At 38.1% G+C, this 17,955-nt stretch overlaps 1 protein-coding gene and 1 long non-coding RNA gene across 2 annotated transcripts in view; one reads left to right on the top strand and one right to left on the bottom strand.

Annotated features, from left to right (window-relative positions):
- Window positions 1-17,955, top strand: part of CNTN4 (contactin 4) — a 998,936-nt gene that overhangs the window by 7,773 nt on the left and 973,208 nt on the right. The gene's annotated exons all lie outside the window — the stretch shown is intronic.
- LOC112618486 overlaps window positions 4,125-17,955 on the bottom strand; it is a 41,959-nt gene continuing 28,128 nt past the window's right edge. The window contains exon 3 of the long non-coding RNA XR_003118087.1: window positions 4,125-4,349. This is a non-coding gene — a long non-coding RNA (uncharacterized LOC112618486). The remainder of the gene's footprint in view (window positions 4,350-17,955) is intronic.

Genomic DNA, 17,955 nt, shown 5'->3' with positions numbered 1-17,955 from the left:
GCTGTGCACAGCAGGGGGCCCAGTGCCTTGCCCAAGAAACCGTTTTTCCCTCCTAGACCTCCGGGCCTGTGATGGGAGGGGCTGCCACCAAGATCTCTGTCTTGCCTTGAAGACATTTTCCCCATTGTCCTCGCTCCTCATTACTTCTGCAGATTTCTGCAGCTGGCTTGAATTTCTCCCCAGAAAATGGGTTTTCTTTTCTACAGCATCATCAGACTGCAAATTTTTCAAACCTTTATGCCCTGCTTCCCTTTTAAACATAATTTCCAATTTCAGATCATCATACTCAAGTTTAAAGTTCCACAGATCTCTAGGGCAAGGGCAAAATTCTGCTAGTCTCTTTGCTAAAGCATAGCAAGAGTGACCTTTGCTCCAGTTCTCAATAAGTTCCTCTTCTCCATCTGACCTGGACTTCATTGTCCAAATCATTATTAGCATTTTGACCAAAACCATTCGACAAGTCTCTAGGAAGTTCCAGACTTTCCCACATCTTTCTCTCTTCTGAGTCCTCCAAGTCTCTAGTAAGTTCGAAACTTTCTGACATCTTCCTGTTTTCTTAGCCCTCCAAACTGTTCCAGCTCTATCTGTTACCCAGTTACAAAGTTGCTTCCACATTTTCAGGTATCTTTATAACAGTACCCCACTCTCTGCGGTACCAATTTACTGCATTAGTCCATTCTCACATTGTTATAAAGAACTACCCAATACTGGGTGATTTATAAAGGAAAGAGGTTTGATGGATTCACAGTTCTGTATGGCTTGGGAGGCCTCAGAAAACTTAAAATCATGGTGGAAGGGGAGAGACAAGCAAAGGTATTTCTTACATGGCAGCAAGCAAGAGAGAGTGAATGAGCAAAGGAGGAAAATCCCCTTATAAAACCATCAGATCTTGTGAGAATCATTCACTATCACGAAAACAGCATGAGGGAACTGCTCCCATGATCCAGTCACCTTCCATCAGGTCCCACTCTTAACACTTGGGGATTCCAGGGATTACAATTTGAGATAAGATTTGGGTGGGGACACAGAGCCAAACCATATCACCTGGTGATTTTGCAGCTCCTCAGATTCATAAATTACCCTTTGACGTAAGCTGATTTGGGTTGGATTTTTATCACTTAAAGTGAATACTGATTTATTAGACCAAGCAAAAAAGAGGAAAGAATACTGGATAAGGATGGGAGTGGGGGTTTTATTTGTTTGTTTGTTTGTTTCCCTGAGCTCATCTTCTGTTACTTGGGTTGTGTGCCTAACAGTTCCACTCCCTCGTAATGCATCAGACTTCCAGTCAAGAACCATTTGGCATATCCCTACCCAGGCACATAGAGCTCTCACTAAATTATAAATCCAAAGGTGTTAATTATTCTCAAAGCTTATCTCTCCTTACAGAGTTATGGAAGGGAAATGAGGTGAAATCACATGCTCAGGCTTAATACCCTCTTCCAAGATTGCCTGTGGTCCCTCCTGGATGATGCTTTCTTTTCCAGCATTACTTCCCTGTTTCTATCCTCCCTCTGGCTTGCAGATCAACTGTAACAATCTAATCACCCATCCTGGAAGTTTTCTTTTCTTTTTTTTTTTTTTGAGACAGAGTCTTGCGCTGTGTCACCCAGGCTGGAGTGCAGTGGCGCGATCTCGGCTCACTGCAAGCTCCGCCTCTCAGGTTCACGCCATTCTCCTGCCTCAGCCTCCGAGTAGCTGGGACTACAGGCGCCCGCCACCACGCCCGGCTAGTTTTTTTTGTATTTTTAGTAGAGACGGGGTTTCACCATGTTAGCCAGGATGGTCTCGATCTCCTGACCTCGTGATCCACCCGCCTCGGCCTCCCAAAGTGCTGGGATTACAGGCTTGAGCCACCGCGCCCGGCCCATCCTGGAAGTTTTCATGTGACTTTTTTTTTTTTTTTTTCATGACTCTGTTTACATTGCCTGTCTCTTTGGTCTCCTCTTGCTGTCCTTTTCTACTGTGTTTATTATAGTTTGCACAATGCTCAACTCAAATGTCACTAAGTTAAGCCTCTTTCAATACTATTGAGGGATAAAGAATGGCTCCGTCCCCTGTACATACTCTCACTGTACTTGTTTCCATGCCACTGATATAATATCTGTCATGACAATGACCATCTCTCTTGCTTTTCCCAGGACAGAGGGGTTCCCAGGATGCTGGACATTCATTTTTTAAACCAGGAAAGTCCTGATCAAGCCAGGACAAATTTGTTGCCTTGCCTTCTACATTGTAATAGCTCTCATTTCACATGCCACTCAGTATAATGGAAGTTCCTTGAGACAGTGGATAACAGCTTGAAGTTGGGAGGCAAAATTTTTACCAATCCTAGATCCATTTTGTACTAGTTGTGTGATTGTGAGCAAGTAACCTAACTTTTCTAGGTTACAGATTCATCATCTGTGTAGTAGGATAATATGTGTTTTGTAGGGTTGTCAGGTAATTAAAAGACATCATAAATTAAATCACTTAGTTTAGTGAAGGACACATCTATAACATTGTCTAAGGCACACGAGTTTTGTGAAGATTATGTAGAGTACTACATGCAAAGTACTAGTAGTACGTGCCCGAATCCTAGTAAGCATCCGGTACACAGTTTTTGTTATTGATTATTGTTATTCACCTTTAAGTATCTCTTGCCTAAAACATAGTAGATGCCAAAAATACAGTTACACTCAGAGAATATATGTTCATGGAGCATAAGCATTGTTACTCAGAGTTTGTGGTAAGTGGGGCAAGCAAGTCAGTGAGAGTGATTAGGAAATATTTGCGATAATTACTTGGTCTTTGAAACTGGAAAAAGCTGGAATTGACTGCAGGATTAGTTCCTTTTTAGAAACCGTTTGTTTTTTCTTGCATATTTAAGCCAGACTCAACACATTTTCATAGTTTGGAAAGAAAATATTTTCCATATTTGGGCAGGATCAATATCAGTGTGTAGCCCCTAAGTATGTATTTTCATTATTTTTATTAATTAAATAAAAGTGGCACATTTGGGGGACCAAAATGCAAATATTTTGTCTTTTTTTTGGTTCATAAGAAAATGAAGGTTAGGGCAGTAGAATCACTACTCCATTGTTAATCATCATTCTATAATGATCTTGAGTTTAAAAAAATCATATACATTTTTTTGGTTGTTGTTCTTAACCACAGTAACGTATTCTCTCTACCTTTGGGCTGAACTTTTGTATATAAAAATACTTTGTACCTTGCACACTTGTATTAATATAAATCGTGAGTATCCATGTTGGCTGTGCCTTTCAGGTTTGTCATGGAAATTTCCAGTGAGGACAGGTGTTGCATGTGTGCTTATGCTGAGATGGGTCCAGTTTGGACAAGAAGACAATCAAACAAAACAATGATACGACTCAAATCACCAAGTATGTTCTGTAAGACTTGATTCTAGGCACACTGCCATCATTTTGAGTTGTGCAAATTTGTATTGTTATCTATATTATGATGGGTCTTCAACTATTAATTATAAATATGAATTTTTTAGTCTTTAATCACTCATTTGATTAGCTATTAGCTAGATATTGATTCTAGACTCCTTACAGATTAGTGAACTAATTGGGAGTCCAAGCATTATTTTTAATGTATTTAATTGGGTGAATGGCAACTTCATAGAGACAGTGATTACTTAAGTTGCACATCTAATTCTTAGTGAAAAAATTATAGTACTAACAAGGTCATCTAGAATTCTTGGATCTAAGTAATGGTAAATGAAAGTTTGTTTTTAATATAACAATAGCTTTTAAAAATGGATATCCCTGTAAAATGTATTCATTTTCTGCTTAAGCAGGTGACTAAATATAATTTACTTCTTGATGACACGAGATCACCACGATAAACATAATTTGGTGGTTTAGAATAGAGTATGGGTCTTGGAATCAGACAGACCTGGTTTGAATTCTTGTTTTGTCTCTTACTAGCTGTGTGATCTCAAACACGTTCTTAATTTTTCAAAGGCAGTTTTTAAAATCTGTGAAGTGAAATCTTACAGATAGGCTGTGAACATTAATGATATACATTTAAGACTTTAGGGCAGTGTGCAAGGCACCTTGTAAGCATTAGGTAAATGAGCCCTATACTACCATCTTTACAACTTAAACAGAACGTAGTATCCTTAAATGTTTTATGTATTTGTTGTTCATTGTTTCAACATTCTTTGACACATTCCTGTGACACTGGGGGATGCAACAGGATCCCATGGAGTACAGCTGAAATGTTGAGACCAACACTGGTGACCTCTGTCTGCTTTCTGCTGCCTTTCAGACAATCGTCATACGTATCTTTTGCTTTGGTGAACTAGCCTTTTCTACTTACTGTTTCCTACCATTTGTGAACTGGAAAAATAAAATACACAAGCTGTTCAAACATTCTTAGTAAGAGTAAACAGGTTCGGAGTGAGACTGAAGCGGCCTGTTTCTCCCCTCCCTGCCTGTTTTTCGTGTGTGTGTGTGTGTGTGTGTGTGTGTGTGTGTGTGTTTGTGTGTGAGAGAATAATGGCATGGATGTTTCATATCCATTTTCACCGTACTCAGTTTTACCTCCCTACTTCCTGGCTGAGGTACTGAGAGTAAGATGTCACTATACCATAGCAGAAATAGAAAATAACCTGCTTTGATAATATTGTGACATGTATTTGTGATATGCTTTGCAGCAGCATCATGTTTGTGAAAATTTCTGTGTTTCAGTGTGGAATGTTGGCTATCTTACCTATAGTACAATAAACTTCATTCAAAATCCTGTGCTCAGAATAATACAACATAGTCTACGGTATAAAGAGTTTTTCTTTTCTATTTTTTTCATCACGTTTCAAGGTCTTACCAGTTACTAGAATCTAACTTAAAAGCCTTGGTAGTTTCCTTTCATTTTCTTTTTTAAACCCAGTGGTCAGAATTCCCTATATGGATACTATTAAGATGGCTGTAATGTGTGTATACGTACTGTGAAGTCATTGACAATTCAGAGTTCTGTTAATTCTACTCAATTCTTTTTTTTTTTTTTTTTTTTTTTTTTTGAGACAGAGTCTTGCTCTGTCGCCCAGGCTGGGGTGCAGTGGCCGGATCTCAGCTCACTGCAAGCTCCGCCTCCCGGGTTTAGACCATTCTCCTGCCTCAGCCTCCCGAGTAGCTGGGACTACAGGCGCCCGCCACCTCGCCCGGCTAGTTTTTTGTATTTTTTAGTAGAGACGGGGTTTCACCGTGTTCGCCAGGATGGTCTCGATCGCCTGACCTCGTGATCCGCCCGTCTCGGCCTCCCAAAGTGCTGGGATTACAGGCTTGAGCCACCGCGCCCGGCCCTCAATTCTTGTAATAATTGAAATTCACCAGTATATTATTGTTTATAGTATGTGGTATAAGTGAAATTAATACTTTTCTTTTAAACATTACTATTTTTAGAGAAGAACCTTTTCCTGTTCTTCTGAATTAATGAAGTTTTACAAATTTTTATAGGTTTCTTATAATGTGGCTACTTAAATCAACATATTAAGGTAAACTCTTAAGAAAAGAAATATAATATAATGTACTCCCCAAAATAATGAATCCCGTGTTTTAGGTTGGTGTTTAGTCTCCACAGCTGGAAAACACTATTTTATGTGATATATAGGAAAGGCTGGAGGCAGACTTGGTGATTTAGAATGACTCAGTGATTCATATCCTGTCTCTACTGCTTATATATTTAATATATATACAAATCTATATTAATGTTGGTATGTAACATTAGATCAAGTCATTTAACCTCTTTTAGCTTCATTTTCCTCCTACATATAATGGAGGAATTCCTGTAGGGTTGTGAAGACTAAAGTGACTTAATTGTATATACACATAGCCTTGTGCCAGGTGTATAATTAGACCTTCCCTAAAAATGCTGTTTATCATTATGATTTTACCCTTTCTATGCATTTATTCAATATGACACTTGTGTTATAGATGAAATATGTGGATGTTATGATTTACAAATATGAAATTTCATTATTTTAAAATACTGTATAAAGTGATTTATGTTTGCTCCTGTGCTTTTATCTGCAGGATAGACAATGCAATCCTCTCTGTGTAGAGACAGAGGAAGGCAACATTTCCATAGTGCGTTGTTTTATGGTTGACTATTACTGCGAGCCACTGTATCAGAACTGAGATGAGATTAGCACTATTTGAGATTTCATTTTGGAGAAATGGTTTTGGCTATGGTCAAGAATCTTATTTATTAGAAAGAATGAATTACTGAATAGGCTCTCATCTGTATTCTTTCTACTTCAGCTGTAGCCCATCTTGCCATCCTGTAAAAGAAATGCTGACATGTGACAGAGGAGAAATATAAAAATGTTTCCAGTTGCTTTCAGTCAAATGTGATTGAAATTTTATAAAAGATTTACACATTTTTTACTTGTAATACTGACAGTACTGGGAAATGAATTTCTGTTTACTCCAGAGAATAGCAGTCACTTTATAGGTGCTTTGAATTTTAAAACTTAGCAAGCATAACAATAATGACTGGTATATTATTAGCATGCATGTAAGAAGGAGTTTAACATATCTGAAGAGAAACACGTTAATGTTATTTTACTTCCTATGTGTTTTTACAGCCTTTCAAGAATGAAACATTGGTAGTAAGTTTGTTTTGAATGTTTCTCTGTTTCATCTTTGTATGTTGGTTTACTACCTATTGTATGGGATCCAAAGAATGTTTATATCAAAAACTGTTTTGTTTAGAGCTCATCATTAGACCTCATTACTTAGATGTCTTAATTACTTTTATATGTTTCTTTCTGTATTTCTAACACATACAATGGGAATTTACTGTTTTCCATTTTTTTTCTTCTGGTAAGTTACTAAGCTAACTCATATCAGTGTCTTAATTCCTGGAGAGAGACCCCCATCCATTTATGTATATCCTATAGAATCTGATTATGGTCTCATTATGGAAATTGGCCTGACTGCAGGCTTCTAATTATTCATGCCCTAGTATTCTCCCCTGTTAGATAATTTCCAAGATGCACTCTCTACTATAGTTTCTAAGTAATTCTTCTGAGCACCAGACCAGTATTCATGAAAGACCTAAAATATATACTTTCAATGGAAAGGATGGTAGAAATTCAGCCAATTCTGCTTTCTTAGGCTTTTAGATATTAAAAAGAGCTGTAGAAATATAATTACACTGATGGATTTCACTACTCTCAATTGCCTGAATTACCAGGGTTGAGCAACTGAAGCGGGTGGAAGGGCTGTTTCCCTTATATCTGAATATAACATAATAAATTGTCCATCAATAGGGACTATTTGAGTTTGATATTGATCTTTGATGTTATGTATGCTGCATTTCATTGATTAAAAGCATGCATTCTAGTTGGGTCTAGTTATACAGTCTAAGTACATGATCTATAGTTCAGAATAGAGTATCATTTATATAAGAAATTTGCCCATGGCTGTGATATAATTGTAGCCCATTGATTGACATCTCCAAGGAGCTTGTGAGAAATGCAGAACTTTTTTCCTCACCCAGATGCACTATATCAGGATTTTCATTTTATCAATAGATTTTTATTAAAGATTGATAGACATTGATTTGCATTGTATTCTTAACTAACTGAAACAACTGGTTCCCTGCTATGAGGCCTAAATGTCAAGCATGTATACAGCCTGCTTAATTGTATAGTAAGGACCCAATACTAAAGGATGAAGGATGTGTACAGTTGAGTGTGGCCAAATGATAATCAGAGTCTATATCGTTTAAGACACAGATACACAAATTTTTAAAAATGCAGGTAGAATATAGTCAATATGAATGGAATAGACAATGCTTTGAAAATCATTGGAGGGAGGCTTTATCATTTGTGAAAACATGTTGTCATCAGTTTTTGCTTGAAGCCCTTAGTGGGGAAATAACTCAAACCATTTTTCTTTATGCTGAAGGTCGAGAACCCCAAGTATCACATCTACCATCCCACTCATCAATGTGATTGGTCAGCCTTTACTGAGGTCCTACATAGACAGTTTTAAAGTTAGACTTCTTGCACATATATAAGGCATGTTACTTGTGCTTTCAAAGAGCTTTTTGCTTGATGTAAAAAGAAAACTCAAATTACAGTGTGATATGGAATATAATGGTGGTAGTTTCATTGATATTATGGGAAATAATTGATAAGATAAAGAAGAAACATGAGCAGTTTTCAGATTGGGTTTGGAAAGAGCACTTAAGACAGAGGGTGGCCAGGTGGTGGCTCACACCTGTAATCCCAGGAATTTTTGAGGCCGAGGTGGGCAGATCACTTGAGCTGAGGAGTTTGAGACCAGACTGGTCAACATGGCAAACCCCGTCTCGAAAACAACAAAAAAATACAAAAACTGGCTGGTGTGTTGGTGCACACCTGCAGTCCTAGCTACTCGGGAGGCTGAGGTGGGAGGATCACTTGAGCTAGGGAAGTTGAGGCTACAGTGTGCTATGATCCTGCCACTGCACTCCAGTCTGGATGACAGAGCAAGACCTTGTCTCAACGAATAAATCAATAAATAAAATTAAGAAAGAAAGTATAGTATGTACAATGGCCATGGACTTATGAGGAAAAATGGCAGAGAATGCCAAAGGTATGAGTGGACGCTGGGGTATGGGAGGGTGGCAGTAGGGCCTTCACTTACATAGTGTCATAGACTAGAATGTGAATGTTATCCCAAGAGTTGGACCACCAACAAGCAATGACTGTGACTGTTGCATTATGGCATTGTGCAAAGTAGCATCTCTAGCAAATGGGACAAATTGGGGAATATGAGGAAATCGGGAGATACTCTTTATGTTGTAGAAAGCCATTGCAAGATTTTAAGGGGCTGGGGTGACATCAGATTGTTAACTCTGAAGGATCTGCCTGATTTCAGTATAGAGAGCTGAATGACGGACTGGGGGTGGTATGTGGAGTGACATCCATAACCTGTCTAAGCTTTGAGATGTATGCCTGGTCTATGATTAGTTATTTTCTATTATGTCTCACGTTAATTATGGAGGATAACAGTCAACTGGGTATGAAAGTGCATTTGCATTTTCTATATAAGATATTTATATTTGCTTAATGTATTTCATATTTAATTCCAGTATGCAAAGGGATTAACAAGTAATTTGGGGCTTAAATTAGAGAACCAAGAAAATAAGCAAACAACAAAGGTTATTATGTACATAATGAAAAAAAAAAATCTCACAATGTAATTAAGTGCTTTTATATTGTAATATGAGAAGACATCTCATGTAAGTTGTAGGTTTCCAAATGGACAATTTCAGTTGAGTACAAGGCACTCTTTTTTTTCCTCCATTTAAAAACATTTAAATGTTTTATATGGCAGAGGTTTATATGACAAGGTAGACAGTGCTGATCTGCTGACCAATATATTTTCTGGCATCATTCTGTGTTTCTCTCTTGTGACTGAGGTGCATTCCTTTGCTAATAACATTTGCTGTCCTTAGACATTATTAAAGGAAATTTAATGTTGTTTGACAACATTTCAAGTAGTAGCCATTGATATTGTAGTGGACATTTATTTTTAATCACAGGAACAAGCTTTATTTTCTAACAGCAAAACCTCTTCCACTGTTTGCAGTCTTGTTGGATGATGAAACCTCAGCCCACCCTCCTAATAGGAAGTGGACCATGAGGCCTCTCTGATGAGCCTTCAGCCAGGCTCTTCTCATTGCTCCAGTACATCATGCAGGCATGTGACCGAAGTTGCAATGATCAGACCCTCTCCTCATATGTAGAATCTTGGGCTCAGTAACATAAGGATGAAGAAATGGTTAGTAGATTTATGCTTTTTGCTGTGTCAGTGTCCTGGCCCGACTGAACGTGGTGTGTGGTCCAATATTAATGGTATCTCCACTGAGGGCTTTGGAGCTGCTTAGCTGTCTAGTTCTTCCTTCTATTCCATGCGATCTTAATATCCTTTTGATAGTCTCTTTTTGCTTAGGTTACCAGAGTTGGTTATTCTTGCTTGCAACCAAGGAACTATAAAGAGAAATGGAGGTTTTTCCAGGTAACCCTGTTTATCCTCTTAGCTTTCTGTTAGGAACATCCACAGCACAAGACACACAAGTTACCTTTTCAGCATGCCTTTTGAGGCCTGTCTAGGACTTTGGAAAATTCATCCCCTTAAACAGCCCATGGCTTTTTCCACAGTTTATAGTAAGTACTCACATCTCTGTATTCTGCAGAATGTAGAAAGGTACCTTGCAAATTAGGTGTGTAAATCTCTCTACTTGCTTTTCAAGTTGTGGTGTATAGTTTTATTCAAAGGGAATTCTAACATTCCATACAACCACAGCTGCCATGTTGCTTCTTTTAAAAGCTTGTGCCTTCTCTGAATAATTCATATTGTCCAGTGCCTTCAGATTGTTTCATAAAATCAGCACCTAAAAAGTCCCTTCTTGTTCTAGCTAATACTTAAAGACTCTTTTGCAAATGTGTTTCTAGAAATTGTTATCACAGTTAGGGTGGGCATTTAGCTTTTTGTGCCCAGCCTGTAAACTTGGTCTTATTAACTCTGGGAACCATGAGTCTTGATATTTATGCAGTGATACTTAAATATTTCTCTAAGGTGCTTTATAGTAACCTACATGTAAAGCCTCTGAGTTTAACTTGGGCCTGGCATTCATAATTGGGTTGGACCCCAATACTAATTATCTTCAAATGCTCTTTCACACATAGCCATCACCACTAAACTCTTATTCAGCTAATGTTAGAAGCAAAGCATTGCAGGAGGCCTCATATCTAGTGGAAAGACCCGTTCCTATCCCCAGCTTGGAAGTGGAGGAGGGGGGACGTGTTTATGGAACTAAATATAAACTCTATAGGGTAATTGCTACAAAATGTGATCCTCCGAAACACCTGGGAGCTTTGAAAGAAAAGAAAATTTCACAGCCCCACTCTAGATAATACTGAATCAGAGTGTCTGGGAATGAGTTTTAGGAAACTGTAGTTGAATAGGCTCCCCATGTGATTCTGATGTTCAGCCAGGTTTGAGAGCTAAAGCATGTTCTGTGGAGCACTAATTCTTCTAGGTAGATATAAATAGGATTCCCTTTAAAAATGTTCTTAACAAAAATGAACTTAGGAAATTCAGGATTTTAAAACAGGTTTTCTTACATGAGAATTTTTCAGAATCTTTATGTGCATTGTGAAATGCATGTTTCTAAAACTTACTTGACTATGGAACAATCTTCCTTCTCTATCCCCCTTGCCAACTTCCTACCCAACACAAAGACTCTTTACTAAATATCTAATGTTATAACTTTCAGCCCTGGCTGCTCATTAGAATAATCCGGTTAATCGATCTGGGGTTGGGGTGGCTTCTGTGTGGGAGAAACAAACTCAAAATGCGTTTTCTGTTCTCTCACTCAAAAACAATCAATAGAGAAGATTTTTGTGACCAAATGTGTGGGGGAATCCCCCACACATCAAGGAAGCAATCAGTTTTCCAGGGACAATAAGTCAGTGTCCTCTAATTCAGTTCAGTACTGACACTCTCTACCTAGAGATAGTCTCAGATCACAGAGGTCGAGGGCTCCGTCCCACAAGACTGTCCCCCACTCCCAATGCCAAAGGCAAGCCTCTGGTTGCCTGTTTTACTGGCACTTCTAAAACAGACCAGCTATAAATTGGTGTTCCCACAACCCCCTCCTCCTTGGGTTCATTTAATTTGCTAGAGCTTCTCACAGAGCTCAGGGAAACACGTTTACTGGTTTATTATAAAGGATGTTAGAAAGGAAGAGATTCAGAGGGTGAGGTATTGGGGAAAGGCCCCGGAGGTTGCATGCCCTTTCTGGGCACACTACTCTCCAGGAACCTTTTGTGTTAAGCTGTCTGGAAGTGGATCTGAACGCTGTCCTGCATTTTTCTGGAAGCTTCATTAAGTAGGCATGATTGATCAAAGTATTGGCCACTGGTGATCAACTTAACCTTCCGTCCCTCTTCTAGGAGGTTGAGGGAAGGGGCTGAAAGTCCCAACCCTCTAATTATATCTTGGTCTTTCTGGTGACCAGCCCCCATCCTGAAGTTACCTAGTAGCTGCCAGCCATTCATCTGCTAATTAGCATACAAAAGATTTTCCTTTGGAGATTCCAAGGATTTTAGGAGTTTTATGTCAGGAAATGGGGTGTAGAACAAACACATATATTTTACCACTTCACAGGCTAATGGAATATTTTAAAATTTCCCAGGTGATTTTATTAGACACACAGGGTTTAGGATCATAGATGCAATGTAATTTTCTTTGGACTACATTTTGGATAATTTATTTATTTAACAATGTGTTCCACATCACCCAGTTTTTTTAGTTTCACATCTGTCAGGTGGCTTTACTCAACTTACATATGTATCATCATATTTTCAGGGTTTGTTTTTAAATATCTTTTTTTCTGATTATGATAAAAACTTTTTCTTAGAAAAAATACCCCAGCTATTACAGACGCTCTTAGATAAAAATACATTGGTTGTCTAAGTGAATTTTAATCATAATGAGTAGTATTAATTGAACATTTACAATGTACCAAGGAATTCACTAAATGTTTTTATTATATTATCTCATTTAAACCTATAATAATCCTATGAGCTAGATGCTGTGATGACCTCTGGGTCCTAAATCAGAAAACTGAGAATCAGAAAGTAAGTTATTTGTCTCAGGTCATGCAGCTAATAAATGTCAATACTGATATCATATCAGATCCCAGGTATACCTGATTGTGAACTAAAGCTCTTAACCAATTTGGAATCCTGGTTAAGACAGAAGCTTTTATGTTTAGTGATCAGTGTATGCTTAAAACCCCTTAGTATGTACACGTTATTTTCTGAAGCACATTTTATTGCAAGGAAGGTGAATCTTCACAAATGATGGGGGTTTAGGAAAGTATTCCAAATGTTAAGAACCATTTTAAAATGGGAAGATTTTCAACCAAACATTTGCATATGAATGTAAACAGAATTTTTGTAGTTATAGTAGATTGGTAATTTGTGCGTGTAAATTATATGTTGTTCATTAATCTGAATATATTTGAATATTCCAAATTCACTGTTTACATATATTTTTCCTACAGATAGGCTTCCAAATGTTGCTAAACTTCCAGAAAATATCAAGTTTGATGGTTTTTTTGGTTCCTCTGGCCAGAAATTTAAACAAAAATAAAAGAATGATTTTGACTACTGGCAATAAAACTCAGTGAAAGGCATTTATGTACGGGTTCAAATGCATGCTTATTAGTCACTCAGAACATGATGTTTCATTTTAAAAGTACATGCCTTTGCATCTTGTTATGACATTTAGAAAAAGTTTTCAGTTGCATGTCTTTCATTTTGCCAGAGAAGATAAATTGACTAATATGTAAATGACATTACAGGGTCCAAGTGTGATGGTTATTTTTGTATGTCAACCAGTCTAGGTCTGGATATTTGGTCAAACATGTCTGGATGATGCTGTGAAGATATTTTAAAGATGAGATTAACATTTAAATCAGTGGACTTTGAATAAAGCAGATCCATAATGTGGGTGGGCCACATTCAGTTAGCAGAGGGCCGTCAGAAAAAAATGATCTCCCAGGAGAAAGAATTCTGCTAGCAGACACCTTTTGGTCTCTGGCTGTGACATTAACTCTTCATTGCTTGTCCAGCCTGTTAACCTACCCTGCAGATTTTGTGCTTGCCAACCTCCATAATCACGTGAGCCAATTCCTTAATGTGTCTCTTTCTTTCTGTCTCTCTGTCTCCATGTATACATCTAGTCCATCCTGTTGGTTTTGTTTCTGCAGAGAACCCTGACTACTACACCAATATTCCTTATTCTTCCTGTATAAGAAAGTTTCTCTAGCTGTTTTTAGCATAATTTTATTTGGATGTCCTTATCCACAAAATCCACTGTTAGACTTTTGCAGAATGATGAGTGATGGATTGTACCAAATACTGAAATCTCCAACACTACTGATGTTTCCCTAGGCATTGGGCAATTTCATAGATGCCATATAGAGTAAATGGGAACACAGAAAGTTCAAAGATGGAATTTGTTACTCCCTGGAAATTTGTAGTGGTATAGGCTTCCAGGTGTGGCTTTTGTCTTCCAGTCCAAGTAGGATAATTTAGAGAAATGGGAAAATAGTCTATTTCTAGAATCCACTTCATTTTTCCATTTAACCTACAGATACCAAGTGCTACTAAACCGTAGGACCAAGCTACCTATGGGTAGAAAAGAAAATAAGTCAGACATGGAACTGGCCATCATAGAGCTTAGAGCTTAGGGTTTGTTAGGGGTTACCCAAAAAGAGTTAAACAATTAATACTTAAAAAAATTATAAACTGTATAGGGGCTCTGAAGGAGAAAAGGAAAGTGCTGAGATGGAGCAAAATGTGGGCAGGATCTAGTGTAGGTGGCAGAGTCAAGAAAGGCTTCTTGGTAAATGTGAATTTTGAGACCCCCAAACTTGAGATGAAACTAGCCATACAAGGGAAGTTGTATGAAACTAACTAGGGAAGAAAGTTCCAGGCAAAGAAGACAGCATGTAACGGACAGTAGGCAAGAGCTTGACTCATAACCTGATTTACATTTTAATGTACATAGGGAAGAAAGTTCCAGGCAAAGAAGACAGCATGTAAGGGGCCGTAGGCAAGTAAGAGCTTGACTCATAACCTGATTTACATTTTAATGTACAAACAGTCAAGTTGTCAGGGGTCAGGAAATTCTTAGACTCAGCTGAGTGAAGGAGGCTCTAAATAGAATCATATAGGATAAATAACACTGGGTAAATGAGGATAGTTTAGCTGGATTCTACTTTGAGAGTATGTTAAAGGAGAAACATTAGTTTCACACTTTACTAGTTTTTAAATGTTTAACTTCCATATTATTTAAACTACAACATGAGGCATTTAGGTTATATATATATGTGTGTGTGTGTATATATATGTATTTTTGTTTGTTTGTTTTTGAGACAAACTCTCACTCTGTCTCCCAGGCTGGAGTGCATGACATGATCTCGGCTGACTGTGTGGTCGCCTCCTGGGATCAAGCGATTCTCCTGTCTCAGCCTTCCAAGTAGCTGGGATTACAGGTGCACGCCACCATGCCCAGCTAATTTTTGTATTTTTAGCAGAGAGGAGGTTTCTCCATGTTGTCCAGGCTGGTCTTGAACTCATGACCTTAGGTGATCCGCCTGTGTCAGCCTCCCAAAGTGCTGGGATTACAGCTATGAGCTACTGCGCCTGACCGATAAATAATTTTTTAAGTTTGTGTATGACTATCACGAGTGTGGGACTGCTAGCTAAGGCTGGCTCATAAATATTTGTCTAGAGATCTTAAAACTGAGTGAAATACCGTCTAAGTGAATTTTAATCATAATGAGTAGTATTAATTGAACATTTACAATTTACCAAGGAAGTCACGAAATGTTTCTATTATCTCATTTAAACCTATAATAATCCTACGAACTAGATACAGTGATGGCCCTGGGTCCTAGATGAGAAAACTGAGAATCAGAGAGAGTTAGTGTGAGGCTCCTCATACTTTGGGAGGCTTTCTCTACATCTGAAGCCACTTGAAAGTCTAGACTCACTGACTTTGTGAATTTTAATGACTTCCTTCCTCCCTCCTTCCTTCCCTCCCTTCTTCCTTCCTTCTCTCCCTCCCTCTCTTCTTTCCTTCTTTTTTCCCTTCCTCCCTTTCTTCCTTCCTCCCTCTTACCAAATACTAGAAGTCAGTACAGCACTGGATATGGTGAATATGTAATTTCAAGTATAAGAAATTATATGCCCTGTAATCCCAGCACTTTGGGAAGCCAAGATGGGTGGATCACGAGGTCAGAAATTCAAGACCAACCTGACCAGCCTGGGTGAAACCCCGTCTTTACTAAAAATACAAAAATTAGCCAGGCGTGGTGGCATGTGCCTGTAAACCCAGCTACTCAGGAGGCTGAGGCAGGAGAATCGCTTGAACCTGGGAGGTGGAGGTTTCAGTGAGCTGAGATCACACCACTGCACCCAGCCTGTGCACACCACCGCCCCCCGTCTCAAAAAAAAAAAAAAAAAAAAAAGTATGTGGCGGAGGACCCATATCCTCCAGTCCTATAGAATTGTAAGTTGGTTACTATAGAACTTGTGTTGTATTTAGAACCTTTCACTGAAGAATATAAGCAAATGTCAAACTCGTAACTTGGCAGAGTTTCCATTTCACAGTCTGAAAAACTGAAGTGTACAACCTTCATTCTGCATTGTTGAAATGAAGAGGAAGAGTTAAAGGTAATTATCCATATAATTTGGAAGAAAAAATGTCTCCTTCTGCTCAAGAAGTGGTGTCTGATACCTTGATTAATTTGTTCTAGTTACTAATGTTTAATTTCCCTGGATAGTGTCTGAACTTTCCATTTCAGTTTGCCATTTTAGCCCTTTATATTTTAAAATTATTTTTCTTTAAAGGTTATTTGTCTATGATTGCACATTTTAATAGTATGAAAGGGTACCTGGTCAAAACTGTTTGCCTTTTGTCGCTTTCTGCTCTTTTCCCTAGAGACAATGTTACTATTATTTGTTTATCATTTCAGAGATCTTTATTGTTATATGGGCACGTGTAACTGATTTGGTCAGTTAAAAAAATCTGAGTGCTTACTATAAAAAATGATGGCATGGAATATTTTTCTTCACTTAAAGATGTATCTTAGATGTCAGTCTACGTTAATCTGTACATAGCTAATTCTTCCCTGCCAAGAGTATTTATTCCTTTGTATAAAGGCCACAATACTAGAACTTGCTCATAATAATTTATGTTCTTTACAGACTTTTGCTATGATAAACAATATCTTTAAAAACATGTGTGATTATATCTGTAGGATAAATTCCTGAAAGAAGAATTGGAATTTGTTTGGTCAAAAATACTGTATTGTACATTTAAAAACTTTTATAATTATTTCCAGATTGCCCTGCAAAGAAATTATCATAATTTACATTCTCAAAGCAAGGTTGTCATAACGTTTGAGTTGATGCTCCTTGCCAATTAATAGATGTTCATTTTACAATCTGTCAACATTTGCAACTTTCACAAAGCCTCACAAGTGATCATGTACCCAGGTAAAACAGCTTATGTTAGGCATTCTTGTGCAAGGTTTATGGTTGACTGTTGTTCTCATTCTTTCCATTCAATAAGAATGGAATTCTCATTCAATAAGAGCTCACTGAATGTCTCAGTTCAAGATTGCCATGTTATATTATGAGATATTGGGTACTGTCGGTGAGACTTGGCATGACTAGACAAGCCATACTGGTCTTTGAATTACACAGCAAGTAGAAGCCGGGACAGTATGTTCTTGACATAAGGTATCCTCAGCGAAGTGATAACCTAGCTGATCTTCTAAGAACCCTCAGCCAGGCACAGTGGAGTTTATAGTAAATTTAGCTCTTTTTGAGCATTGACTGTGTGCCTGACACCCTTGCATATTATTTCTAATCTTTACAACAACCCTCCAAAATGGGAATAACTATCCTCACTTTATAATTTTGGATATTTAAGTTCAAAAAGGCTGAGTGCATTTCTCAAGGTCACGTAACTATCCCCTCTGCACCGCAGAGTGACATAGCTCTGCCTGCTTCCAGAGGAGTTTTCCCTTTTATTGCATCATTGCAATTGACCATCAGAATCACTTGACTTTACTAATTTTTTATGCATTAAACAGGTTTTTCTGGTCAGTATCCAGGCAAATTTAGGCAGTTCTTGTTTGGAAGGGTCCCTTTCTTTGGTTGGTCCAGCCTTTGCACCCCTTTACTTAGATGGATGCTCAGATGTTTTTGCTACTGCTCTGTCCAGCTGTGGTATATCCTCCCATGCTGACCCTACTCTCATGTTTCTGAACTGACATCTCACAAGATTAATTGAGATTCTGTAGTTTTCTAGCACGACACTAGCTGTAATTAGTCGCTGACATATGATGATTTATTGTAGGGGATTC

Source organism: Theropithecus gelada, chromosome 2, assembly GCF_003255815.1.
Source record: "Theropithecus gelada isolate Dixy chromosome 2, Tgel_1.0, whole genome shotgun sequence".
NCBI lineage: Eukaryota > Metazoa > Chordata > Mammalia > Primates > Cercopithecidae > Theropithecus > Theropithecus gelada.
This window is presented reverse-complemented; position numbering and strand designations above follow the sequence as displayed.